Here is a 12276-nt window from a genome sequence, read left to right on the forward strand (position 1 = left end):
GAAGAAAACACAATGTGTCAGGAATGCCCATGCGCTAACCTGTTGAAGGCTCTCCATTTTGTGAAGTGGCTTTGTTGATTTGGAGTTACATGTCAGCTTTTGCAGTCTGTCCACAAAGCGGCAGTGTTGCTCTGCAGAAGCTCTCTGGCGTACGCTACAGAGTGGCGTGTTTAGTCATGACAATTCCCCGTGTTCCCATTGGAATTGGGGAAGTGGGCGTGGCCTTTCCATGACAAAATGAAGTGTGAGCTCTCCTGTCCGACTGTGCTGCTTGTTTGTGGAAGAAATGTGTGCTAGATGTTGTTCTAGTATGCTTTATTTCTAGGCTTTGGTGTGGAACAGCAATGAGTTGAAGCTATTTTTGGCCGGTTTGCCGTATGGCTGAGCCTTTTGAGTTGGTGAAAGGTTAAACATCTTTGTATAGCGGCAGGGAAAAGTACACAGCAGACAGATGGGCGGAGTTGCTAAGTGGCGGCAATTGATAAGCTGGCTTACAAACGGGACACCGCGACAAGTGACGGTTGTACCAAGAGCTTGATTTGGACGTCAAACGCTTGGGCCTCATCGCTTCTCGGCCTTTTGGCTAAGATCAAGTGTAGTATCTGTTCTTATCAGTTTAATATCTGATATGTCCCCTATATGGGGATAACGTATTAAACCCATTTTTAGGAGAGGGAGCTGAAAAGGGAGCTTGCGCCGCTCACTCCACGCATCGACCTGGCATTGCAGTGCCGCCGGGAACGGTGCACCTTTCTCTTGCTTTGTAGAAAATCAAGCTCTGACACGCATGTTTAGTTAGGAGTCAAACTTTTACAGTGGCTGAAGGAAAATGCGGCTAAGTTTTGATCAAGTGAATTGTGCACAACCAGTCAGTTGATTTACTGATATCACCCAGGGAACCCCGCTCAACAACACAGTGCACTTCAGCTACGATGATTGGTCGCGGACTCCCTGAAGACGCCTGATCGTTTCCCAGACTTTGTAGTGTCCATGTAAAAGCCAGGCCTGGATTTTTCAGGCTGGAGATGCTGGGGGGGAGGCAATGGAGGGGAGGCTGGGATTTAGCACGCGGCAAGCCAAGGGAGGCGCACCGCGGCGGTGGTAGCTGGGACGACTAGGGTCCTCAGCTGCTCTCTGAGACAGGCCTGTTCTGACTCTTGTTTCTCTTCATAACGCACAAGTCTTTCGCCTTTTACTAAAGACTTCCGTGGAGAGGAACACCAATGAGTTGAAGTTATTTTTGGCTGGCTCGGCCTTATGGCTGAGCCTTTTGAGTTGGTGAAAAGTCAAACATCTTTATAGAGCGCCACAAGTGGGAGCTCCCCTGTCCGACTTTGCTCTTTCTTTGCGGAAGAAATGTGTGCTAGATGTTGTCATTTCGCTGGTATACTTTATTTTTAGGCTTTGGTGGGGATGCTGCCGTCTTTGAGACAAGAAAAGTGTACATGATGACAGTAAAAAAAGAAATAACGCTACTGAATGAACTTATTTCTTCAATATGACAGATGATGCTTGAAAAATATACAGTTGTAAGAAGCAAAGGAAACAAGAGAAGCTTTTACAAAAACAAGGTTCATGCAGCATTTTCACTTTGCACTCATCAAACACACATTCACAGATGACTACATGAATACATGACTTTATGTGTGTACAGGTCTAGTGTTTTTTTTTTTTGTATTCTTTGACAGAGGCACAGGTACTGACATAGGTCTGAGATGCTAAGAGAGAGAGAGGTTAGGGCGAGGGAAAGCATTATGCCAGAGAGTGTCCTCACAAAGATATAAGTACCGGTATGTGTGAGCGTGTGTTTGTCCTTTGATGCCTTTGATGTATCAAGATTCTACAGTCTGATGTCAGAGGCTGCAGTAAGTGGACACACAGCCAGAGACAAGTTCAGAAGTCAAACAGGAGCAGAAACAGTTGGACTGGACAGGACTTGCTTATGATTTAGGAAGAAAGAAGCCCTCAGATATTTCTGCACAATTATTGACAAGGAAGGGAGGAGCTACTGCTGTTACAAGGACAAGAGGAAACCACAGGAAAGTCCAGATCAGCTCCAAGGTTTTCGCTGAGTCAATACATGTTAGTAGTTCATGTCAGTGTTTAGTTCATTTAGTCAAATGTTTTGAAAAGTGTCCCACGTGGGCCTTTGCTTTCTTTCCCAAGAGACAGCTTGACTAGTGGCATTTCACACAGTGTTCCTTTGTTTTTGGCAGAGCAGTGCATGATGGGTAGATCCAACAAAGCGCGTTTGCCGCACGCCACAGCCTATTTGCAGCAGTGTTTGTGTCTTTTCAGCCATAAATGTAACAGACAAAGGGGAGCTGATGCTCAAGGCGCTGAAATGTGGGATTATGCATTGTAGGCACCGTCAGCCAGAGCGCTGTGCCTGGTGACCACCACCCGCTCTCTTCCAACTGCAGCTCATACTTACCTGGCAGGGGAGATACCATGATCAACAAGGTGGTTCACCCAGGGCGAGGCTCAGCCATTGCACTCCGGCTGTGCTGACCCCTGCGAATTCCCCAAATGTGGGAATCTCGACTGCATAATTTCTGGCAGTGGGGGACTGCGTTCGCGCTCTCCCCTGTTGCGTGCGTGTAGAAGAAAACACAATGTGTCAGGAATGCCCATGTGCTAACCTGCTGAAGGCTCTCCATTTTGTGAAGTGGCTTTGTTGATTTGGAGTTACATGTCAGCTTTTGCAGTCTGTCCACAAAGCGGCAGTGTTGCTCTGCAGAAGCTCTCTGGCGTACGCTACAGAGTGGCGTGTTTAGTCATGACAATTCCCCGTGTTCCCATTGGAATTGGGGAAGTGGGCGTGGCCTTTCCATGACAAAATGAAGTGTGAGCTCTCCTGTCCGACTGTGCTGCTTGTTTGTGGAAGAAATGTGTGCTAGATGTTGTTCTAGTATGCTTTATTTCTAGGCTTTGGTGTGGAACAGCAATGAGTTGAAGCTATTTTTGGCCGGCTTTGCCGTATGGCTGAGCCTTTTGAGTTGGTGAAAGGTCAAACATCTTTGTATAGCGGCAGGGAAAAGTACACGGCAGACAGATGGGCGGAGTTGCTAAGTGGCGGCAATTGATAAGCTGGCTTACAAACGGGACACCGCGACAAGTGACGGTTGTACCAAGAGCTTGATTTGGACGTCAAAACCTTGGGCCTCATCGCTTCTCGGCCTTTTGGCTAAGATCAAGTGTAGTATCTGTTCTTATCAGTTTAATATCTGATATGTCCCCTATATGGGGATAACGTATTAAACCCATTTTTAGAAAAGGGAGCTGAAAAGGGAGCTTGCTCCGCTCACTCCACGCATCGACCTGGCATTGCAGTGCCGCCGGGAACGGTGAACCTTTCTCTTGCTTTGTAGAAAATCAAGCTCTGACACGCATGTTTAGTTAGGAGTCAAACTTTTACAGTGGCTGAAGGAAAATGCGGCTAAGTTTTGATCAAGTGAATTGTGCACAACCAGTCAGTTGATTTACTGATATCACCCAGGGAACCCCGCTCAACAACACAGTGCACTTCAGCTACGATGATTGGTCGCGGACTCCCTGAAGACGCCTGATCGTTTCCCAGACTTTGTAGTGTCCATGTAAAAGCCAGGCCTGGATTTTTCAGGCTGGAGATGCTGGGGGGGAGGCAATGGAGGGGAGGCTGGGATTTAGCACGCGGCAAGCCAAGGGAGGCGCACCGCGACGGTGGTAGCTGGGACGACTAGGGTCCTCAGCTGCTCTCTGAGACAGGCCTGTTCTGACTCTTGTTTCTCTTCATAACGCACAAGTCTTTCGCCTTTTACTAAAGACTTCCGTGGAGAGGAACACCAATGAGTTGAAGTTATTTTTGGCTGGCTCGGCCTTATGGCTGAGCCTTTTGAGTTGGTGAAAAGTCAAACATCTTTATAGAGCGCCACAAGTGGGAGCTCCCCTGTCCGACTTTGCTCTTTCTTTGTGGAAGAAATGTGTGCTAGATGTTGTCATTTCGCTGGTATACTTTATTTTTAGGCTTTGGTGGGGATGCTGCCGTCTTCGAGACAAGAAAAGTGTACATGATGACAGTAAAAAAAAAATAACGCTACTGAATGAACTTATTTCTTCAATATGACAGATGATGCTTGAAAAATATACAGTTGTAAGAAGCAAAGGAAACAAGAGAAGCTTTTACAAAAACAAGGTTCATGCAGCATTTTCACTTTGCACTCATCAAACACACATTCACAGATGACTACATGAATACATGACTTTATGTGTGTACAGGTCTAGTGTTTTTTTTTTTTTTTGTATTCTTTGACAGAGGCACTGCTACTGACATAGGTCTGAGATGCTAAGAGAGAGAGAGGTTAGGGCGAGGGAAAGCATTATGCCAGAGAGTGTCCTCACAAAGATATAAGTACCGGTATGTGTGAGCGTGTGTTTGTCCTTTGATGCCTTTGATGTATCAAGATTCTACAGTCTGATGTCAGAGGCTGCAGTAAGTGGACACACAGCCAGAGACAAGTTCAGAAGTCAAACAGGAGCAGAAACAGTTGGACTGGACAGGACTTGCTTATGATTTAGGAAGAAAGAAGCCCTCAGATATTTCTGCACAATTATTGACAAGGAAGGGAGGAGCTACTGCTGTTACAAGGACAAGAGGAAACCACAGGAAAGTCCAGATCAGCTCCAAGGTTTTCGCTGAGTCAATACATGTTAGTAGTTCATGTCAGTGTTTAGTTCATTTAGTCAAATGTTTTGAAAAGTGTCCCACGTGGGCCTTTGCTTTCTTTCCCAAGAGACAGCTTGACTAGTGGCATTTCACACAGTGTTCCTTTGTTTTTGGCAGAGCAGTGCATGATGGGTAGATCCAACAAAGCGCGTTTGCCGCACGCCGCAGCCTATTTGCAGCAGTGTTTGTGTCTTTTCAGCCATAAATGTAACAGACAAAGGGGAGCTGATGCTCAAGGCGCTGAAATGTGGGATTATGCATTGTAGGCACCGTCAGCCAGAGCGCTGTGCCTGGTGACCACCACCCGCTCTCTTCCAACTGCAGCTCATACTTACCTGGCAGGGGAGATACCATGATCAACAAGGTGGTTCACCCAGGGCGAGGCTCAGCCATTGCACTCCGGCTGTGCTGACCCCTGCGAATTCCCCAAATGTGGGAATCTCGACTGCATAATTTCTGGCAGTGGGGGACTGCGTTCGCGCTCTCCCCTGTTGCGTGCGTGTAGAAGAAAACACAATGTGTCAGGAATGCCCATGTGCTAACCTGCTGAAGGCTCTCCATTTTGTGAAGTGGCTTTGTTGATTTGGAGTTACATGTCAGCTTTTGCAGTCTGTCCACAAAGCGGCAGTGTTGCTCTGCAGAAGCTCTCTGGCGTACGCTACAGAGTGGCGTGTTTAGTCATGACAATTCCCCGTGTTCCCATTGGAATTGGGGAAGCGGGCGTGGCCTTTCCATGACAAAATGAAGTGTGAGCTCTCCTGTCCGACTGTGCTGCTTGTTTGTGGAAGAAATGTGTGCTAGATGTTGTTCTAGTATGCTTTATTTCTAGGTTTTGGTGTGGAACAGCAATGAGTTGAAGCTATTTTTGGCCGGCTTTGCCGTATGGCTGAGCCTTTTGAGTTGGTGAAAGGTCAAACATCTTTGTATAGCGGCAGGGAAAAGTACACGGCAGACAGATGGGCGGAGTTGCTAAGTGGCGGCAATTGACAAGCTGGCTTACAAACGGGACACCGCGACAAGTGACGGTTGTACCAAGAGCTTGATTTGGACGTCAAACGCTTGGGCCTCATCGCTTCTCGGCCTTTTGGCTAAGATCAAGTGTAGTATCTGTTCTTATCAGTTTAATATCTGATATGTCCCCTATATGGGGATAACGTATTAAACCCATTTTTAGGAGAGGGAGCTGAAAAGGGAGCTTGCTCCGCTCACTCCACGCATCGACCTGGCATTGCAGTGCCGCCGGGAACGGTGAACCTTTCTCTTGCTTTGTAGAAAATCAAGCTCTGACACGCATGTTTAGTTAGGAGTCAAACTTTTACAGTGGCTGAAGGAAAATGCGGCTAAGTTTTGATCAAGTGAATTGTGCACAACCAGTCAGTTGATTTACTGATATCACCCAGGGAACCCCGCTCAACAACACAGTGCACTTCAGCTACGATGATTGGTCGCGGACTCCCTGAAGACGCCTGATCGTTTCCCAGACTTTGTAGTGTCCATGTAAAAGCCAGGCCTGGATTTTTCAGGCTGGAGATGCTGGGGGGGAGGCAATGGAGGGGAGGCTGGGATTTAGCACGCGGCAAGCCAAGGGAGGCGCACCGCGACGGTGGTAGCTGGGACGACTAGGGTCCTCAGCTGCTCTCTGAGACAGGCCTGTTCTGACTCTTGTTTCTCTTCATAACGCACAAGTCTTTCGCCTTTTACTAAAGACTTCCGTGGAGAGGAACACCAATGAGTTGAAGTTATTTTTGGCTGGCTCGGCCTTATGGCTGAGCCTTTTGAGTTGGTGAAAAGTCAAACATCTTTATAGAGCGCCACAAGTGGGAGCTCCCCTGTCCGACTTTGCTCTTTCTTTGTGGAAGAAATGTGTGCTAGATGTTGTCATTTCGCTGGTATACTTTATTTTTAGGCTTTGGTGGGGATGCTGCCGTCTTCGAGACAAGAAAAGTGTACATGATGACAGTAAAAAAAAAATAACGCTACTGAATGAACTTATTTCTTCAATATGACAGATGATGCTTGAAAAATATACAGTTGTAAGAAGCAAAGGAAACAAGAGAAGCTTTTACAAAAACAAGGTTCATGCAGCATTTTCACTTTGCACTCATCAAACACACATTCACAGATGACTACATGAATACATGACTTTATGTGTGTACAGGTCTAGTGTTTTTTTTTTTTTTTGTATTCTTTGACAGAGGCACTGCTACTGACATAGGTCTGAGATGCTAAGAGAGAGAGAGGTTAGGGCGAGGGAAAGCATTATGCCAGAGAGTGTCCTCACAAAGATATAAGTACCGGTATGTGTGAGCGTGTGTTTGTCCTTTGATGCCTTTGATGTATCAAGATTCTACAGTCTGATGTCAGAGGCTGCAGTAAGTGGACACACAGCCAGAGACAAGTTCAGAAGTCAAACAGGAGCAGAAACAGTTGGACTGGACAGGACTTGCTTATGATTTAGGAAGAAAGAAGCCCTCAGATATTTCTGCACAATTATTGACAAGGAAGGGAGGAGCTACTGCTGTTACAAGGACAAGAGGAAACCACAGGAAAGTCCAGATCAGCTCCAAGGTTTTCGCTGAGTCAATACATGTTAGTAGTTCATGTCAGTGTTTAGTTCATTTAGTCAAATGTTTTGAAAAGTGTCCCACGTGGGCCTTTGCTTTCTTTCCCAAGAGACAGCTTGACTAGTGGCATTTCACACAGTGTTCCTTTGTTTTTGGCAGAGCAGTGCATGATGGGTAGATCCAACAAAGCGCGTTTGCCGCACGCCGCAGCCTATTTGCAGCAGTGTTTGTGTCTTTTCAGCCATAAATGTAACAGACAAAGGGGAGCTGATGCTCAAGGCGCTGAAATGTGGGATTATGCATTGTAGGCACCGTCAGCCAGAGCGCTGTGCCTGGTGACCACCACCCGCTCTCTTCCAACTGCAGCTCATACTTACCTGGCAGGGGAGATACCATGATCAACAAGGTGGTTCACCCAGGGCGAGGCTCAGCCATTGCACTCCGGCTGTGCTGACCCCTGCGAATTCCCCAAATGTGGGAATCTCGACTGCATAATTTCTGGCAGTGGGGGACTGCGTTCGCGCTCTCCCCTGTTGCGTGCGTGTAGAAGAAAACACAATGTGTCAGGAATGCCCATGTGCTAACCTGCTGAAGGCTCTCCATTTTGTGAAGTGGCTTTGTTGATTTGGAGTTACATGTCAGCTTTTGCAGTCTGTCCACAAAGCGGCAGTGTTGCTCTGCAGAAGCTCTCTGGCGTACGCTACAGAGTGGCGTGTTTAGTCATGACAATTCCCCGTGTTCCCATTGGAATTGGGGAAGTGGGCGTGGCCTTTCCATGACAAAATGAAGTGTGAGCTCTCCTGTCCGACTGTGCTGCTTGTTTGTGGAAGAAATGTGTGCTAGATGTTGTTCTAGTATGCTTTATTTCTAGGCTTTGGTGTGGAACAGCAATGAGTTGAAGCTATTTTTGGCCGGCTTTGCCGTATGGCTGAGCCTTTTGAGTTGGTGAAAGGTCAAACATCTTTGTATAGCGGCAGGGAAAAGTACACGGCAGACAGATGGGCGGAGTTGCTAAGTGGCGGCAATTGATAAGCTGGCTTACAAACGGGACACCGCGACAAGTGACGGTTGTACCAAGAGCTTGATTTGGACGTCAAAACCTTGGGCCTCATCGCTTCTCGGCCTTTTGGCTAAGATCAAGTGTAGTATCTGTTCTTATCAGTTTAATATCTGATATGTCCCCTATATGGGGATAACGTATTAAACCCATTTTTAGAAAAGGGAGCTGAAAAGGGAGCTTGCTCCGCTCACTCCACGCATCGACCTGGCATTGCAGTGCCGCCGGGAACGGTGCACCTTTCTCTTGCTTTGTAGAAAATCAAGCTCTGACACGCATGTTTAGTTAGGAGTCAAACTTTTACAGTGGCTGAAGGAAAATGCGGCTAAGTTTTTATCAAGTGAATTGTGCACAACCAGTCAGTTGATTTACTGATATCACCCAGGGAACCCCGCTCAACAACACAGTGCACTTCAGCTACGATGACTGGTCGCGGACTCCCTGAAGACGCCTGATCGTTTCCCAGACTTTGTAGTGTCCATGTAAAAGCCAGGCCTGGATTTTTCAGGCTGGAGATGCTGGGGGGGAGGCAATGGAGGGGAGGCTGGGATTTAGCACGCGGCAAGCCAAGGGAGGCGCACCGCGACGGTGGTAGCTGGGACGACTAGGGTCCTCAGCTGCTCTCTGAGACAGGCCTGTTCTGACTCTTGTTTCTCTTCATAACGCACAAGTCTTTCGCCTTTTACTAAAGACTTCCGTGGAGTGGAACACCAATGAGTTGAAGTTATTTTTGGCTGGCTCGGCCTTATGGCTGAGCCTTTTGAGTTGGTGAAAAGTCAAACATCTTTATAGAGCGCCACAAGTGGGAGCTCCCCTGTCCGACTTTGCTCTTTCTTTGCGGAAGAAATGTGTGCTAGATGTTGTCATTTCGCTGGTATACTTTATTTTTAGGCTTTGGTGGGGATGCTGCCGTCTTTGAGACAAGAAAAGTGTACATGATGACAGTAAAAAAAGAAATAACGCTACTGAATGAACTTATTTCTTCAATATGACAGATGATGCTTGAAAAATATACAGTTGTAAGAAGCAAAGGAAACAAGAGAAGCTTTTACAAAAACAAGGTTCATGCAGCATTTTCACTTTGCACTCATCAAACACACATTCACAGATGACTACATGAATACATGACTTTATGTGTGTACAGGTCTAGTGTTTTTTTTTTTTTTTGTATTCTTTGACAGAGGCACAGGTACTGACATAGGTCTGAGATGCTAAGAGAGAGAGAGGTTAGGGCGAGGGAAAGCATTATGCCAGAGAGTGTCCTCACAAAGATATAAGTACCGGTATGTGTGAGCGTGTGTTTGTCCTTTGATGCCTTTGATGTATCAAGATTCTACAGTCTGATGTCAGAGGCTGCAGTAAGTGGACACACAGCCAGAGACAAGTTCAGAAGTCAAACAGGAGCAGAAACAGTTGGACTGGACAGGACTTGCTTATGATTTAGGAAGAAAGAAGCCCTCAGATATTTCTGCACAATTATTGACAAGGAAGGGAGGAGCTACTGCTGTTACAAGGACAAGAGGAAACCACAGGAAAGTCCAGATCAGCTCCAAGGTTTTCGCTGAGTCAATACATGTTAGTAGTTCATGTCAGTGTTTAGTTCATTTAGTCAAATGTTTTGAAAAGTGTCCCACGTGGGCCTTTGCTTTCTTTCCCAAGAGACAGCTTGACTAGTGGCATTTCACACAGTGTTCCTTTGTTTTTGGCAGAGCAGTGCATGATGGGTAGATCCAACAAAGCGCGTTTGCCGCACGCCACAGCCTATTTGCAGCAGTGTTTGTGTCTTTTCAGCCATAAATGTAACAGACAAAGGGGAGCTGATGCTCAAGGCGCTGAAATGTGGGATTATGCATTGTAGGCACCGTCAGCCAGAGCGCTGTGCCTGGTGACCACCACCCGCTCTCTTCCAACTAGAGCTCATACTTACCTGGCAGGGGAGATACCATGATCAACAAGGTGGTTCACCCAGGGCGAGGCTCAGCCATTGCACTCCGGCTGTGCTGACCCCTGCGAATTCCCCAAATGTGGGAATCTCGACTGCATAATTTCTGGTAGTGGGGGACTGCGTTCGCGCTCTCCCCTGTTGCGTGCGTGTAGAAGAAAACACAATGTGTCAGGAATGTCCATGCGCTAACCTCTTGAAGGCTCTCCATTTTGTGAAGTGGCTTTGTTGATTTGGAGTTACATGTCAGCTTTTGCAGTCTGTCCACAAAGCGGCAGTGTTGCTCTGCAGAAGCTCTCTGGCGTACGCTACAGAGTGGCGTGTTTAGTCATGACAATTCCCCGTGTTCCCATTGGAATTGGGGAAGTGGGCGTGGCCTTTCCATGACAAAATGAAGTGTGAGCTCTCCTGTCCGACTGTGCTGCTTGTTTGTGGAAGAAATGTGTGCTAGATGTTGTTCTAGTATGCTTTATTTCTAGGTTTTGGTGTGGAACAGCAATGAGTTGAAGCTATTTTTGGCCGGTTTGCCGTATGGCTGAGCCTTTTGAGTTGGTGAAAGGTCAAACATCTTTGTATAGCGGCAGGGAAAAGTACACAGCAGACAGATGGGCGGAGTTGCTAAGTGGCGGCAATTGATAAGCTGGCTTACAAACGGGACACCGCGACAAGTGACGGTTGTACCAAGAGCTTGATTTGGACGTCAAACGCTTGGGCCTCATCGCTTCTCGGCCTTTTGGCTAAGATCAAGTGTAGTATCTGTTCTTATCAGTTTAATATCTGATATGTCCCCTATATGGGGATAACGTATTAAACCCATTTTTAGGAGAGGGAGCTGAAAAGGGAGCTTGCTCCGCTCACTCCACGCATCGACCTGGCATTGCAGTGCCGCCGGGAACGGTGCACCTTTCTCTTGCTTTGTAGAAAATCAAGCTCTGACACGCATGTTTAGTTAGGAGTCAAACTTTTACAGTGGCTGAAGGAAAATGCGGCTAAGTTTTTATCAAGTGAATTGTGCACAACCAGTCAGTTGATTTACTGATATCACCCAGGGAACCCCGCTCAACAACACAGTGCACTTCAGCTACGATGACTGGTCGCGGACTCCCTGAAGACGCCTGATCGTTTCCCAGACTTTGTAGTGTCCATGTAAAAGCCAGGCCTGGATTTTTCAGGCTGGAGATGCTGGGGGGGCAATGGAGGGGAGGCTGGGATTTAGCACGCGGCAAGCCAAGGGAGGCGCACCGCGACGGTGGTAGCTGGGACGACTAGGGTCCTCAGCTGCTCTCTGAGACAGGCCTGTTCTGACTCTTGTTTCTCTTCATAACGCACAAGTCTTTCGCCTTTTACTAAAGACTTCCGTGGAGAGGAACACCAATGAGTTGAAGTTATTTTTGGCTGGCTCGGCCTTATGGTTGAGCCTTTTGAGTTGGTGAAAAGTCAAACATCTTTATAGAGCGCCACAAGTGGGAGCTCCCCTGTCCGACTTTGCTCTTTCTTTGCGGAAGAAATGTGTGCTAGATGTTGTCATTTCGCTGGTATACTTTATTTTTAGGCTTTGGTGGGGATGCTGCCGTCTTCGAGACAAGAAAAGTGTACATGATGACAGTAAAAAAAGAAATAACGCTACTGAATGAACTTATTTCTTCAATATGACAGATGATGCTTGAAAAATATACAGTTGTAAGAAGCAAAGGAAACAAGAGAAGCTTTTACAAAAACAAGGTTCATGCAGCATTTTCACTTTGCACTCATCAAACACACATTCACAGATGACTACATGAATACATGACTTTATGTGTGTACAGGTCTAGTGTTTTTTTTTTTTTGTATTCTTTGACAGAGGCACTGCTACTGACATAGGTCTGAGATGCTAAGAGAGAGAGAGGTTAGGGCGAGGGAAAGCATTATGCCAGAGAGTGTCCTCACAAAGATATAAGTACCGGTATGTGTGAGCGTGTGTTTGTCCTTTGATGCCTTTGATGTATCAAGATTCTACAGTCTGATGTCA

The 12276-nt window shown here is 46.8% G+C and overlaps 14 non-coding genes across 14 annotated transcripts; all 14 read left to right on the forward strand.

Annotated features, from left to right (window-relative positions):
* The first annotated feature begins 563 nt into the window (after window positions 1–563).
* LOC121196673 lies at window positions 564–754 on the forward strand. The gene has a single exon (XR_005896116.1). It is a non-coding gene; the product is annotated as a U2 spliceosomal RNA (small nuclear RNA).
* Window positions 755–1151: 397 nt separating this feature from the next.
* On the forward strand, window positions 1152–1266 carry LOC121196072. The gene has a single exon (XR_005895553.1). It is a non-coding gene; the product is annotated as a U5 spliceosomal RNA (small nuclear RNA).
* Window positions 1267–2426: 1160 nt separating this feature from the next.
* Window positions 2427–2590, forward strand: LOC121196291. The gene has a single exon (XR_005895759.1). It is a non-coding gene; the product is annotated as a U1 spliceosomal RNA (small nuclear RNA).
* Window positions 2591–3167: 577 nt separating this feature from the next.
* LOC121196641 lies at window positions 3168–3358 on the forward strand. Its single transcript, XR_005896086.1, has one exon. It is a non-coding gene; the product is annotated as a U2 spliceosomal RNA (small nuclear RNA).
* Window positions 3359–3755: 397 nt separating this feature from the next.
* On the forward strand, window positions 3756–3870 carry LOC121196073. Its single transcript, XR_005895554.1, has one exon. It is a non-coding gene; the product is annotated as a U5 spliceosomal RNA (small nuclear RNA).
* Window positions 3871–5032: 1162 nt separating this feature from the next.
* LOC121196292 lies at window positions 5033–5196 on the forward strand. Its single transcript, XR_005895760.1, has one exon. It is a non-coding gene; the product is annotated as a U1 spliceosomal RNA (small nuclear RNA).
* A 577-nt stretch (window positions 5197–5773) lies between these two features.
* On the forward strand, window positions 5774–5964 carry LOC121196668. Its single transcript, XR_005896111.1, has one exon. It is a non-coding gene; the product is annotated as a U2 spliceosomal RNA (small nuclear RNA).
* Window positions 5965–6361: 397 nt separating this feature from the next.
* Window positions 6362–6476, forward strand: LOC121196074. The gene has a single exon (XR_005895555.1). It is a non-coding gene; the product is annotated as a U5 spliceosomal RNA (small nuclear RNA).
* A 1162-nt stretch (window positions 6477–7638) lies between these two features.
* LOC121196294 lies at window positions 7639–7802 on the forward strand. Its single transcript, XR_005895762.1, has one exon. It is a non-coding gene; the product is annotated as a U1 spliceosomal RNA (small nuclear RNA).
* Window positions 7803–8379: 577 nt separating this feature from the next.
* On the forward strand, window positions 8380–8570 carry LOC121196463. Its single transcript, XR_005895919.1, has one exon. It is a non-coding gene; the product is annotated as a U2 spliceosomal RNA (small nuclear RNA).
* Window positions 8571–8967: 397 nt separating this feature from the next.
* LOC121196229 lies at window positions 8968–9082 on the forward strand. Its single transcript, XR_005895702.1, has one exon. It is a non-coding gene; the product is annotated as a U5 spliceosomal RNA (small nuclear RNA).
* Window positions 9083–10245: 1163 nt separating this feature from the next.
* On the forward strand, window positions 10246–10409 carry LOC121196186. Its single transcript, XR_005895661.1, has one exon. It is a non-coding gene; the product is annotated as a U1 spliceosomal RNA (small nuclear RNA).
* Window positions 10410–10985: 576 nt separating this feature from the next.
* LOC121196559 lies at window positions 10986–11176 on the forward strand. The gene has a single exon (XR_005896007.1). It is a non-coding gene; the product is annotated as a U2 spliceosomal RNA (small nuclear RNA).
* Window positions 11177–11570: 394 nt separating this feature from the next.
* Window positions 11571–11685, forward strand: LOC121196156. Its single transcript, XR_005895633.1, has one exon. It is a non-coding gene; the product is annotated as a U5 spliceosomal RNA (small nuclear RNA).
* The last annotated feature ends 591 nt before the right edge of the window (window positions 11686–12276 follow it).

This window comes from Toxotes jaculatrix, chromosome 16 (assembly GCF_017976425.1).
Source record: "Toxotes jaculatrix isolate fToxJac2 chromosome 16, fToxJac2.pri, whole genome shotgun sequence".
Taxonomy (NCBI): Eukaryota; Metazoa; Chordata; class Actinopteri; family Toxotidae; genus Toxotes; species Toxotes jaculatrix.